The sequence below is a fragment of the Oryza sativa genome, chromosome 1 (assembly GCF_034140825.1).
Source record: "Oryza sativa Japonica Group chromosome 1, ASM3414082v1".
Taxonomy (NCBI): Eukaryota; Viridiplantae; Streptophyta; class Magnoliopsida; order Poales; family Poaceae; genus Oryza; species Oryza sativa.
In genome coordinates this window covers 32,496,454-32,508,320 of record NC_089035.1, presented here as the reverse complement: position 1 = coordinate 32,508,320, position 11,867 = coordinate 32,496,454, and the positions used below count along the sequence as shown (strand labels likewise).

Genomic DNA, 11,867 nt, shown 5'->3' with positions numbered 1-11,867 from the left:
CAATTGATTTTATTTAAACTCTTTTATGAAACAACTAAGTGAGTGCTTCTCAAACGACACGGATGAGACAGTGCGTCTCGTCCGGTCGGAGTATGTGCAAGGTATCAGTCTTTTGAATTGATCAAGGTTGGCATCCGGCCAACAGCTTTCAAACGGCCACCCGGGCCTGGCTGATCCCATCAGCCGCAGATTTTCCAAACATCGAACCCAAACCACATCAGCAAATTTCACAAAGCAGTAGTCAAACAAAACTACGCTAGGAATCACCTCACATCCGCCCATGACCGTGGGCACGGCTGTTCGAACAGTTTGATAACCTCTGCAGAGGGGGTACACTTTACCCACACGACATTACTAACCCGGATCATCCAGCCCGTGCAGAACGGCCACGACTAGAGACCTTAAGGCTTTCATGACAAGGCATTTCGAAAGCCGACACAGGTTCACCATATACCAACGAGAGGGGTCCCAGACCAACACCAGATTAGGTCCCAGACCATACTGTGCCAGGAAACCCGGGGGTTCTCCCCGACACCACCCCGTTGAATCCACATGTCTCTTAGCATCATGGCTCCCCCGATTAGCTAGTTACTCAGCCAGGGGTGTCCCATTCCACCCATGTGGTCGCACTTGTCTTATGTTCGGATGAAATTCCAAGGAAACTGTCCTTAAGTGCAAGAGCGGGAGACCGTACACCCGGTACGTACCCCGGTCCGCGATTTTGGAAATTCATTTAGTTCGCAAGCACCGACCCAGGTGTCGGGTTTTCCAAGTCTTTTGTAAAACCCGAGTTTTACCCAAGATGTTTCTCAGATTTTAAGTTTGAAGGCGACCGTCGATACTCGTGCAGAGTGCACGATTACCGAGGCGCAACTAGGTGGTTACAATGGAACATTGTATAACAATTAACAAAGAAAGGATCAGATGCAATAAGTTCGGTTGGCCCATCGGTCTGCCTTGCAGACGGGGCAAACAGATTAAGTGCAATCTTATCAATGCATAATATTTTACAAGCAATATAATTAAGTTCAAATATAGGCTCAATATGTTCAAAGGTGGCTTGCCTTGCTCGAGATCTTGAGCTTGATCCTCGAAATCCTCGCACTACGGGTCTTCGGGCTCCGAAACTACACGCGAAACGGGACAACTCAACAAATGGCGAAAATAAAGCCCTATTATTGACCTCTAGACGTGCCATTAGATAGATCTCAAGATTTGAGGAGTTTTGGAAGTTGAACGGAGTCAAACGGACTTACGGTTGGGAAGATATTGAATTTCTAAGGTTATTGGATTTTTGGTCTAAAGGAAAAGGATTTATTTAAATCCTTTTTGAAATAGAAAAGAAAAGAAAAGAAAAGAAGGAGGGAGGGAAATTAGACTTTCCTCGTGCGGCTAGGGCGCGGCCCGAGAGAAAGGGGCGGCTCGGCCGAACTTAACGGGTCGGCCGGCCCAAGAAGGCGGCCCAAGGCGCGCGCGGGCGGGGAGGAGAGAGGAAGCCGGTGGGCCGGGTCCATCCCGCGTGGTCCCGGGTGGGACCCGCTTGTCGGCGGCTCGGCTTACCGTGAGCGAGATGCACGTGGGGCGTGCTAGGGTTTGGGGAGGGGAGGCGCGGCGCATGCGCGCGGTTCGCGGAGGACGCGGTGCGGCGGGCCCACGCGCAGCCTCACGACCCGCGGTGGACCGCGCGCACAGGGAGGGTGGAACGGAGGAAGCGGCCGACCGGGGTCGGCTCGACCCGATCGCGGCCGAGGTGGCACCGACGTCACGCCTTCATGGCAGCCACGCGGGCCGGCGAGAGGAAGACGAAGGCGCCGGCCGCGAATGGACGGCGGGCGGCGGCGGTTTCTCCGGGACGCCGTGCGACGACAAGGGGCGACGGGGTGTACACCGGAATGGCGAGGGAGAACGAGAGGGAGCGAGCTAACGGCTTGGATTCGCCGGAGGGAGCTCGACGGCGGCGGATTGCGGCGGCGGCAACCGGCGGCGAGGGAAGGGGAAACGGCGACGAGGTCACGAGGGGCCGATTCCCGGTGGTGAGAGCATCTACGCGGCCACGGGAATCCATCCCTTGCGCCGGATTAGGCAGAGCTACGCCGAGCGAGGCCGGCGACGAGAGACGCTATCGAGCTCGGGCCGACGGCGGCAAGCACATAGCGAGCGGCGGCAGCAGTAGGGGCGGCGCCAGCTAGCTACTGGGGTACTATTCGAGCGGCTACTCAAAGCTAAGGGGAGGAGGAGGGGCGAGGAGGGAGAACGGGGAGGATGCACTACCGTTGCAGAGGAGGGCGCGGAGACGAGAGGCCGACGGCACGGGAGTGATTTCTCCGGCCTCGGGCCGGGGAAGAGGAAGAAAACGAGCGCCCGGAGTCCCCTTCCGCGTCCTAGCGCGCACCGGCTCCTCCGGCACACGCGACGGCGGCGGTCGGCGAGAGAGACAGAGGGACGGCAATGGCGCGGGCGAAAAACGGGGAAGATTGGGAGGGAAAAAAAAGGAAGGGAGGGCGCCGGGGTTTATAGGGCGGCAATGTCGGTTTGGAAACCGACCTTGGGCGGTCAAGGCGCGAGCTGGCGCTCGGCGCTCGCGGACAAAACGGCGACAAAGGCGGAGGGGAATGACGCCGGCGGGAGAGAAAAGGGAAAAAGGAGGAGAGAAAGGGGGCTTGCCCCCTTGCCACTTTGGGGAAAAGGAGGAGGGAGAGAGGGCGACGCGGCGGGGCCGAGTCGATGACGACGGTGATGACGGCGGGGCGGTTTGGAACGGAGCGGCGACACGGGCGGCAGGCGCGGACAGGCGCGGCAGAGGCTGACGGCTGCGGCGACCAGGCGGTCGGCCACCACGGCGTGCGCACGAGGGCGGCGCGGCGATTTGGGCGGCGTCGGCGGGAACGGCAGCGAGAGCGGAGAGGGAGGGCTCGGCGCGGCTCACGGGCAGAGAGAGAGAGAGAGAGAAGGAAGATGGGGAGGGAGGGGGAGATGGGCCGAGAGGAATTCGGCCCATCGAACCTGAGGGGGGCAAAATAGACTTTTGCGGAGGGATTTGAATTTGGATTCGGGAGTTGAACTTGACGATAGATCGGGGATTTGAGATCCGGAATAGCACGGAGACTGACTGCAAGCGAGGAAATAATTTTCGCAATTAAGGTTTTTAAGAGATAGTTTTCCCGCTAGACGCCACGACGGAACGGGCGCTACACTTTCCCTTCGATTGCGTCGCGTTGGTGTGGCGTGTCCGGCCGGGCCAGTAGTAGTAGCGTTTGACTGTGACATGGAAGCACTAGCTAAGCTCGCGGGCAGGTAGGCGCGTGCATGGCCGCTGTAAAGATTGGCCATTGTTTAGGCATTGACTTTTGCCGGGGCAAGGCAACCCGTCGCCGCCGATCCAGCCCCCATGATCAACCGCACTCTCTCTCTCTCTCTCTCTCTGTGCAGGCCTACTTTTGCATCTCTGAACATGGGCGTGCCTACGTTATACTATCCGGTGTCATAGGACACCGGGTAGATTATTCAAATCCTATATAAATTACACTATATTAATTAATATATTAGTCAATAATTAGATAATTAGTATGTATTGGACCCCCAGTAATTTTTGTTCTGGATTCGCCACTGTCTGCAGGTATTTGAGCCGGTTAAAATTGGGCTCAGGATAAGATCAGAGGTGTGGATAGCCTAGCCAGAGATCGATCATTAGTGTTCTGACCCTGACCGACCCGGTTGGTGCATGTGGAATCCATAATTGGCGCGTCATGAGCGGATCAGCGGTCAGGAACAAGCTAGCTGAGCTTAGCAGCCCATGGGAATATGGGATGCATGTCTCGCTTGGCCATGCATGCGTCGCAAGCCTTGGACGTATAGTACGTACACACGCTCGCACGCGGCGTCGTTCATGCGTTAATTTATGGCGATCTCCAGCCTTTTGGTGAAAGCGATGGCGCGCGCGTCGATCCGGGGAGTAATCATCGGATGGAGCGCGAAATCGTTTTGGTGTTTTGCCATAGCAGCAGTGGAATTTCCAGCAGCAGTAGTAGTATGCGCGTTGGATTCCTGTAGGGCTGGGAATTTTAATTGGCTCGAATCGTTGGCTGCTGCTGCTGCCGTCGGCTCTGATTAGTCGCAACCTGACGGTGCCGCTGCTGTGTCACGGACGTGACAATTTCGGATCGTCAATCACGTCGGCGCCGGTGTAATCTCGCAGGCACGCGTAGCAGGTTTTGCATCACATATATTCATATGGTTCCCGTTAGCTGAACCACTAACGATGAAGCTTGTCCTCCTTGACCACTCTCTCTTTCGCTAACCTATTTTTGAGTTTATTTTTTGAAAGAGCACCTATTTTTAGATTTGGGTTGCTATATCATCGAAGAGTTTTTATTCCAATGGAGTGAATGTATTTCCATCTTCAGTCGATGTCAGGAAAAGAAACATATCCAGGATGGAAGATTTAGAAGCTTTTAATTCGTTTTCGCCGAAAAGCTTTACAAGAGACGTGCGTTTCGCCAGTTGCCACACGCTCAAAGTTTCAGGTTCAGGTAAATTGAAGTGGGGTTTCCATGGCCAGATATTTTTTATCCATGGGGCCGAGAAGAGCACTCGGTGTCCTGTTGCATATTCCGGTAGCACATCAACCGACTGGGCTAGTTCGAGATGACGAGAGGACAGCTTATCGTAGCCAAAGCAAAGCTGACCGATGGGTCGAATGCAACCAATCTGTCAGTATAGAAGTTGGGGCCTGTGACCACAGACACCTAACTGACTGATTGAGCTAACTGCAAACGCTCGGTCCCCTTCTCAAGGCAGACGTCGCACTGTAACGCCTGACTCCAGCACAGTACTGTTCTCTTGATCTTGATGGGTGCATTCTTTAATTACTGTCCCAGTTATGCTAAATACATCCGTGTTATTGTCACACTAATCCCTGTCAAGTACTCCTACTGTTTTTCTAATAATGGATTAAATAAAACCTAGCATTTACATCCCGAATGATGTACACAGCCACACTCCTACTGGTTAGCTTGGTTTAAGCAGAGAAATCCTCTGTTTCCATTGTTTGAGTTGAGCACATCAGGATCGATGGCTTTAGCTATCGTGGATGATCCAAGGATCCACAAATGGCCAAAGCGATTCGACATGGACAACACGAATGGATGACACATTATATGGCCTGAAGCGTAGGGGCCGACCTCCAAAATAATAGAGCCTTGTTTGCATCTGCTTTCAGAAAATTAAAGAAAAGCGAAGAAACTGATCAGCATATAGACAACTTGCAAAAAAGAAAAGAAGAAAAATCATATGTACTGTCAAGCGAAGAAACCTGGCTGCCTTGTCAGCTTGCATCCCCTTATTAGCGTGTGTTTGCCCGGTCATACATCGCCTACGCGAGGACACGGTCGAGAGCTAACCATGAGCAACTCTGCTAGTGTGCCTCTGCTTTAAACACTACTGAAATTTTCAGTTTCCAGAGGAAAGGCGCGGAGAGAGAGAGAGAGAGAGAGAGAGAGAGAGAGAGAGAGAGAGAGAGAGAGAGAGAGAGAGAGAGAGAGAGGCTCCCTCCCTGTAAATCTCTATCACAAGGGAAGGTAAGATGAAGATACGCATAGACGCCACGGTGGGGATCGGCGAGGAATTGCGATTCGCCACGGCAGATCCCGGGGATGGCAGGAAAGGCGAATCATGCATGCACGCGAAAGGAATCGATCCACACACACTGATCAGTTCGGATCCTGTCATTTCAGCTTTGTCTCGAGACGGCTAGCTGGAGTAGGAGTACTCCTAGCTAGCTATGGCGAACTGCGTCAATGATCGATCGCGGATCAAAGATCAATGGGCGGTCCGTGCAATATGGCATGACGAATGACCGGTTGCATGCATGATTGGCCGACGTTTACAACGTGCAGTTTTTAGCGGTACGATCGATCCTCCACGTACTCCTGCTTTTGTCTTTGATCGATCGCGGCTCGCGTTTTGGTCTCCGTGTTCACCGCGATTCGACCTGTACGTGTGTTTTTGTTGACCACAATTAGTCGTCCCACGTGTAATCACGATCCTTGGCGATCTTGACCGTATTTAGCCGCAACTGTTAACTGTACCACCGGCGCAACAGCGCGCCTTAGGGCATGTACAATAGTCTTTACTAGCGGTCTCTTTTTATTGTCATGTAAGCATATTTAGTGATGTGGAAGAGAGAGGAAAAAGAAAAGAGAAAGATGATTGCTACGCATGACAACAACATAGAGTCGACTCTTAGCATTTATTAGGAAATTTTTTGTTGCATTGCGTCTAATAAAGGAAAGATGACTAGTAAAAAAATATTTTGATACATTAATGATTAGAGACTGTATTGTCTTAACTACTGTAACGTGATAGTCTCTAATTAACGCGGTCTCTACCTTTGTACTTACCCTTAGTTAGCTAGGGGCCTATATAATGGTGATATGCCACGAAGGATATATACCTTTTGTATCGAGGTGTTTTACGGTATATGCGAGGTATGTAGATCTACTAAGAGGTGGAGCAATATGAATAGTTGATCAAGAGAGGGCAAGATATGAAATAAAATTATTGTAACCAATGGCATTGGAGTACTTAACTAATAAATTAGAGGTAATTTCGTTTTATGTGAATACCTTTCTTGGTTGAATTGGTACATTTCCCATCTATTCGGTAATCTGATCATGGCTATAGAAAAATATCAAGATCTACTTTTTTTAATCCTCGTTCAATTTTTTTAGGGTTTAAACTATTGCATTAGAAATAGATAAGGGAGAAGAGCTACCATGGTCTAGTGATTGATTGATTGAGGATCCTACCCATGCATTTGAGCCTATAGGCGTCAACTCTATCTTTTGCCTCCAATTCAATCGGAAACATATCCCCTAACTTTGTGCAGTTTGCAGTTGTGCCACTGACATGTGGGTTGAGCCTATAGGCGTCAACTCTATCTTTTGCCTCCAATTCAATCGGAAACAAATCCCCTGACTTTGTGCAGTTTACAGTTGTGCCACTAACATGTGGGCCCCACATGTCAGTGGCACAAATGCAAACTGCACAAAGTCAAGGGATCTGTTTCCGATTGAATTGGAGGCAAAAGATAGAGTTGACGCCTATAGGCTCAAATGCATGGGTAGGATCTCACCTGCCTATTTACATGGTTGATTGTTTATTTACTTAGTTTGTGAATATCTCAGATTGAATATTTTAACCAACCGCAAAGTTCATGAAGCACACAATAATTTGGTGATACTTTAATCGATCATGTTCTTAGAAACAATATGCAAATCACAAAAAAAAATGCAAATAGCATAATGGAGAATTAGAGCATCCGATGGTAATGACTACCAATGCGGTATCAATGTACCTCCAGCTAATATCATGACAATTATATCCTTTTTCATCTCTTAAGAAAATTATCGTTTTACCCTTCCTACCTAAGTATTTATAGCAATACTTAAATACCCTTTAATTGTGGAGCATCGGATCTCTACTATCTATCTATCTATCTATCTATCTATCTATTATATTATTAAGACAGCTCGAAAAGGAGGCACCACGTTCGCTGTGGGGGCTAGAAATTCCGACATTAATTGGAGAAAAAGAAAAAAAGAAAAGGAGAGTCCAAGTAGAAGTATAATCTAAAAATAGCTGAAATTCGGAATTAAAAAAAGCAATATTGAAAGAAGTTTCCATATAAGAACCCAATACGAGATTAGTACAAATTTGAAATAAAAATAAAATAAAATCTAAAATTAGAAAAGAAAAGAGAGTCCAATTAGAAATACAATTTAAAAATAGCTGAAATTCGGAATTAAAAATAAGCAATATTAAAAGAAATTTCCATATAAGAACCCAATATGAGATTAATCAAAATTCGAAATAAAAATAAAATAAAATCTGAAATTAAAACATTAAAAGAACACAATACGGTATTAACTAATTTTTTTAAAAAAATTTCTGAAATTAGAAAAAGAAAATTAAGATTTCAATTAGGAATACAATTTATAAATAACTCAATTTTTTTGATAAAAATAAAGATTATTGAAAGAAAAGATCATCTAAAACACATGACGAGATAAGTTAAGTAACAGGCCTATAAAGGAGTAGAGTGGTGGCGGTTGATACGACATATAAAAATTGTTAATAAAACACAATTGCTGCGAAGGAGGGACGTCAGGCAGGCCGCGAAGCAAATGAGTAACGCGTTTGCCGGGACTTCTAGAAAGTAAAAAAAACAAACCCCATTGATAATCATATTCGATTTTTAAAATCTCAATGACAATAAAAAGGAGAAGCAGCGGGTGGGGTGTATAATAGTATAGTTGCAGAGCCGTCGACGGGACTTCTAGAAAATAAAAAATGAATTCCAACGATAGTTATGTTCGATTTTTAGAATCACGAGGATAATAAAGAGTAGGCGGCGGACGGGCATCGTTTGATGGGACTTCTCAAAATTATAAAAAATGAAACTACAAGTCCAATTTTTAAAGGTTCGGAACTTCTAAAAAGTAAAAAATACAATGATAATCATGTTTGATTCTAAAATCTCAATGACAATAAAGAAGGGAGGCAGCGGGCGAGCCGTAGAGGAGTACAATGGCAAAGTCGCTGACGGTTTGGTGGGACTTCTAGAAAGTAAAAATGAACCAAAACGATAAGATTTTTAAAATCTCAATGACAATAAAGAGATGAGATGGTTGATAGGTCGTAGAGGAGTATAATGGCAACGTTTGACGAGACATCTAGAAATTATAAAAATAAAACCCAACGTGACAATAAACTCTAAAAACTATAAAATCCAATTTTTAAAGATTCCAAGAAGTATGAATAGAAATAGTGGTAGATCGAGCAAGTAAATAAAGAAGGAGATGACATAAGGGGTAGTAATTGGTGTGACTTTTAAAAACTATATAATTAGAAATACGAGAATGATAAGATTTGGTCTTTTAATGTCTTAAGACAATAAGATAGCTATTTAACAAATTTTGAATAAATCATATTAAAAATAGATAATTTTGTATTGGTGCTAGCCGCGCAATTGCGCAGGCTACCCAGCTAGTTTTTTGAATGTAAACACCGTAAAACTTTTCGTTTGTATCTTTAGCTGTTTAGGATTCGGGAGGGGTTGACATATTCGTTTTGTCTTGCGTGCGGAGGGGAGAGGTTTCTAAAAGAAACACAGCCCTGTGTAGATGTTTGAGAGAAACCGTACATAATAAGAGTCCTAATGATCGATATTACACGAAAATTATATAGCGTTACCAAATACTACTGTTTGTGCACGTAAATGTTCTAATAGCAAACGCCGATGAGTTCTTCAACAGGCTACTCAGGAAGATGCATACGCGGATTATATATGGATCAACTTTCAATCGATCCACACCTTATTGCTTTCGGTTTTTGTCGTGGAACTGGCTGCATGGATCTCTATCCCTTTTAATATTTCTTTTCTTTGTCAGCTACCAGTATAGATTAATTATATATGTTTATTTTCTGTCATCAATCGTAGCGGTATTATCCATGCTGAATGTGCATGATGTCAAGCAAGTGCCATCCTCCCGGTGTTCGTAGGGACCGAAATGTTCTCCTGGAATTATTAAAGCTCAAACCCCGCAACTGTTTGCAAAAGGACAAACAGGGCCATACTACCAGTTGTTTCCTGATCGACTCCTGAGATGACAAGCTAGTACGAGTAGTAGTTGCTGCTGCTTTGCATTACTGTGGAGTTGACAGCACAACGTGCCTGACAAAACATGTGGAACGTACTTTGGACGATAAAGAGGTGCCATTGATGGGCTACGAGTTAATCCGTCGATCCTCTTTGCAGGACCGATGAAGTTGTCACGTATCCAACCATCCATCGCTATCGTGCAGCACATGGTCACATGGAAGCTATATGGCAGGCATATGTGTGACACCGTCTATAAGCTGGAGTAGCTAGCAACCTGTAGTAAAATCGATTTGCTGCCGTGCGCCGACCACGTACGAGAGCTTAGAAACACCGGCCACTCGCTCGCCGCGGAGCGATCGACGCGCGTGCACACGGCCCCAATCGCCGTAGCTGCGCAGGGGCTTTCTTCCCAATCTATGCCGCGTGCCGTAATACCGGTGTCACGTCTCAGGTCGCCGCACGTCGCGCCGCGCCGCGATGCGCGAACCGCAGGCCGCGATGGCGGCTAGCGAGCCCCGGCCGCGGGCCGCGGAAGCCACACAGCCACCGCGCACGCGATGCGGCAGAGGCCGGCGAATTGAACTCGCGGCGCCGCCCGCGGCCGGCAAGCTCGAGCTCCGCACATCTAGCGTGCGCGCGGAAATTAACCACGCGGGGCTGGGCCGCTGACGCTGTTCGTGACACGTCCGGCCGGCCACTGGCCTCGCTCCACGTGTTGCGACCGACCCATGCCCTCCGTGGGTAACCTGGAGCAGATTCAGTGCACTCCGTTTTATCTGTTCGTTTGCTCTGCATTTTGTTTATTTATTTGATTCGCAGAGACCAGTCCAAGTGTCCAACCAGCAGTTGCATGGCTGCACGTCCGTCCCGTCGCGTGGACTGCTCCTGTGGCTCCCGGCCGGGATATGATGCGAGCGTTGGTGGCGTTGCGTGCGTTGTGCAATGTGCTCCAACGTGCCTGTTCGTGTGCGTTTATTGTGCCTCGCGTGTATATATGGCTTTGAATCATACACCTCATATGGACGGATGCATCCGCTAATGGATGGATCATATGGATGCGGAAGGATATAGCGTTCTTCATGCTTCTGTAGTTTAGGCCCATGCTTGCTATAATGTCGTGAATGATTTCTTCATATACCACCTCCCGTTTCATATTAAATATAAGTCGCTCTGTTAAATTTAATTAAATTTACAAAAATATAATAGTATTTTTAACACAAAACAAACATAGTATCAAAATATATTCAATGTATATTTAATGAAACTAATGTGTTGTTTTAGTTTATATAATTGGTCAATAAAAAAATTTTGACTAGGAAAAATATCAAAACAATTTATAATATGAAATGGATAGGTATAGTCATACCAAAATTGTGAAAATTGCGATTTTAGGGATGCCCTAGTCAATGCCTACACATATGCTTTAGGTCGGCCCTGAAAAGCACACACTGCCTATTTGATTGAATAGATGGAAATAGTAATACTTGGAACAGCTTTATGCATCTTGTTGAGTTCAGATTGAAATATACTATCCAAAATGACCGGTACATGTTCCTTCAAAAATGGTACATTTAATAGCACGGGAAGATCACTCTTAGCTAAGATTTATACCATCCCATTTACCTTTTTGTAGGGATAACGACCGAAGGAGGTCATCTGGAATAGGGGAAAAAATTACAAGAAAATCTTTCATCGACAGCTGGCTATTGAGAAAGGATGTGCACCAAAAGTGCAAGCTCCAAAGCCGCACGCCAACCGCTCAAATACAAACTATAGAGAGAGGATCGAGCCAAGCACCGAACCGGCCGTTGCTACCTCCTACCGTTAATTGGCTCCATTCTTACCCTTTCCTTGCTCAGTTTCTCCATTATTCCCTTTGCCGTCATGGCTCAGATGCACATTGCACCACCAACCATTAGCTCAGCAATGTTAAGGTCTGGAATTAAACGTGCTGCAGACCGACTAGCTTGATCCCTCGGTGAACGGGTGAACTGTAAATTTGGATGGTAATAAAATTTACCGATGTTTTTGGATGATATATATTTCAAAACTCCGCATCTTTCGATGTCATGAACCCCAATTTCCCCCGTTTTGGACGTCGGTTCAAACCTTCAGAATCAGATAGACATATATACTCATGGATGTGAGACACAGGTTCTTGTTTGATGGTATATTTGCCCCCTAATTAAATGCATGCTTGTCCATT

General features: G+C 46.8%; 1 long non-coding RNA gene across 1 annotated transcript; it reads right to left on the bottom strand.

The window, feature by feature from the left end:
• Window positions 1–4,832: 4,832 nt before the first annotated feature.
• Window positions 4,833–5,555, bottom strand: LOC136356231 (uncharacterized). Its single transcript, XR_010740900.1, has 2 exons — window positions 5,312–5,555; window positions 4,833–5,208 (listed from the first exon to the last, which is right to left on the bottom strand). It is a non-coding gene; the product is annotated as an uncharacterized lncRNA (long non-coding RNA).
• Window positions 5,556–11,867: the final 6,312 nt, after the last annotated feature.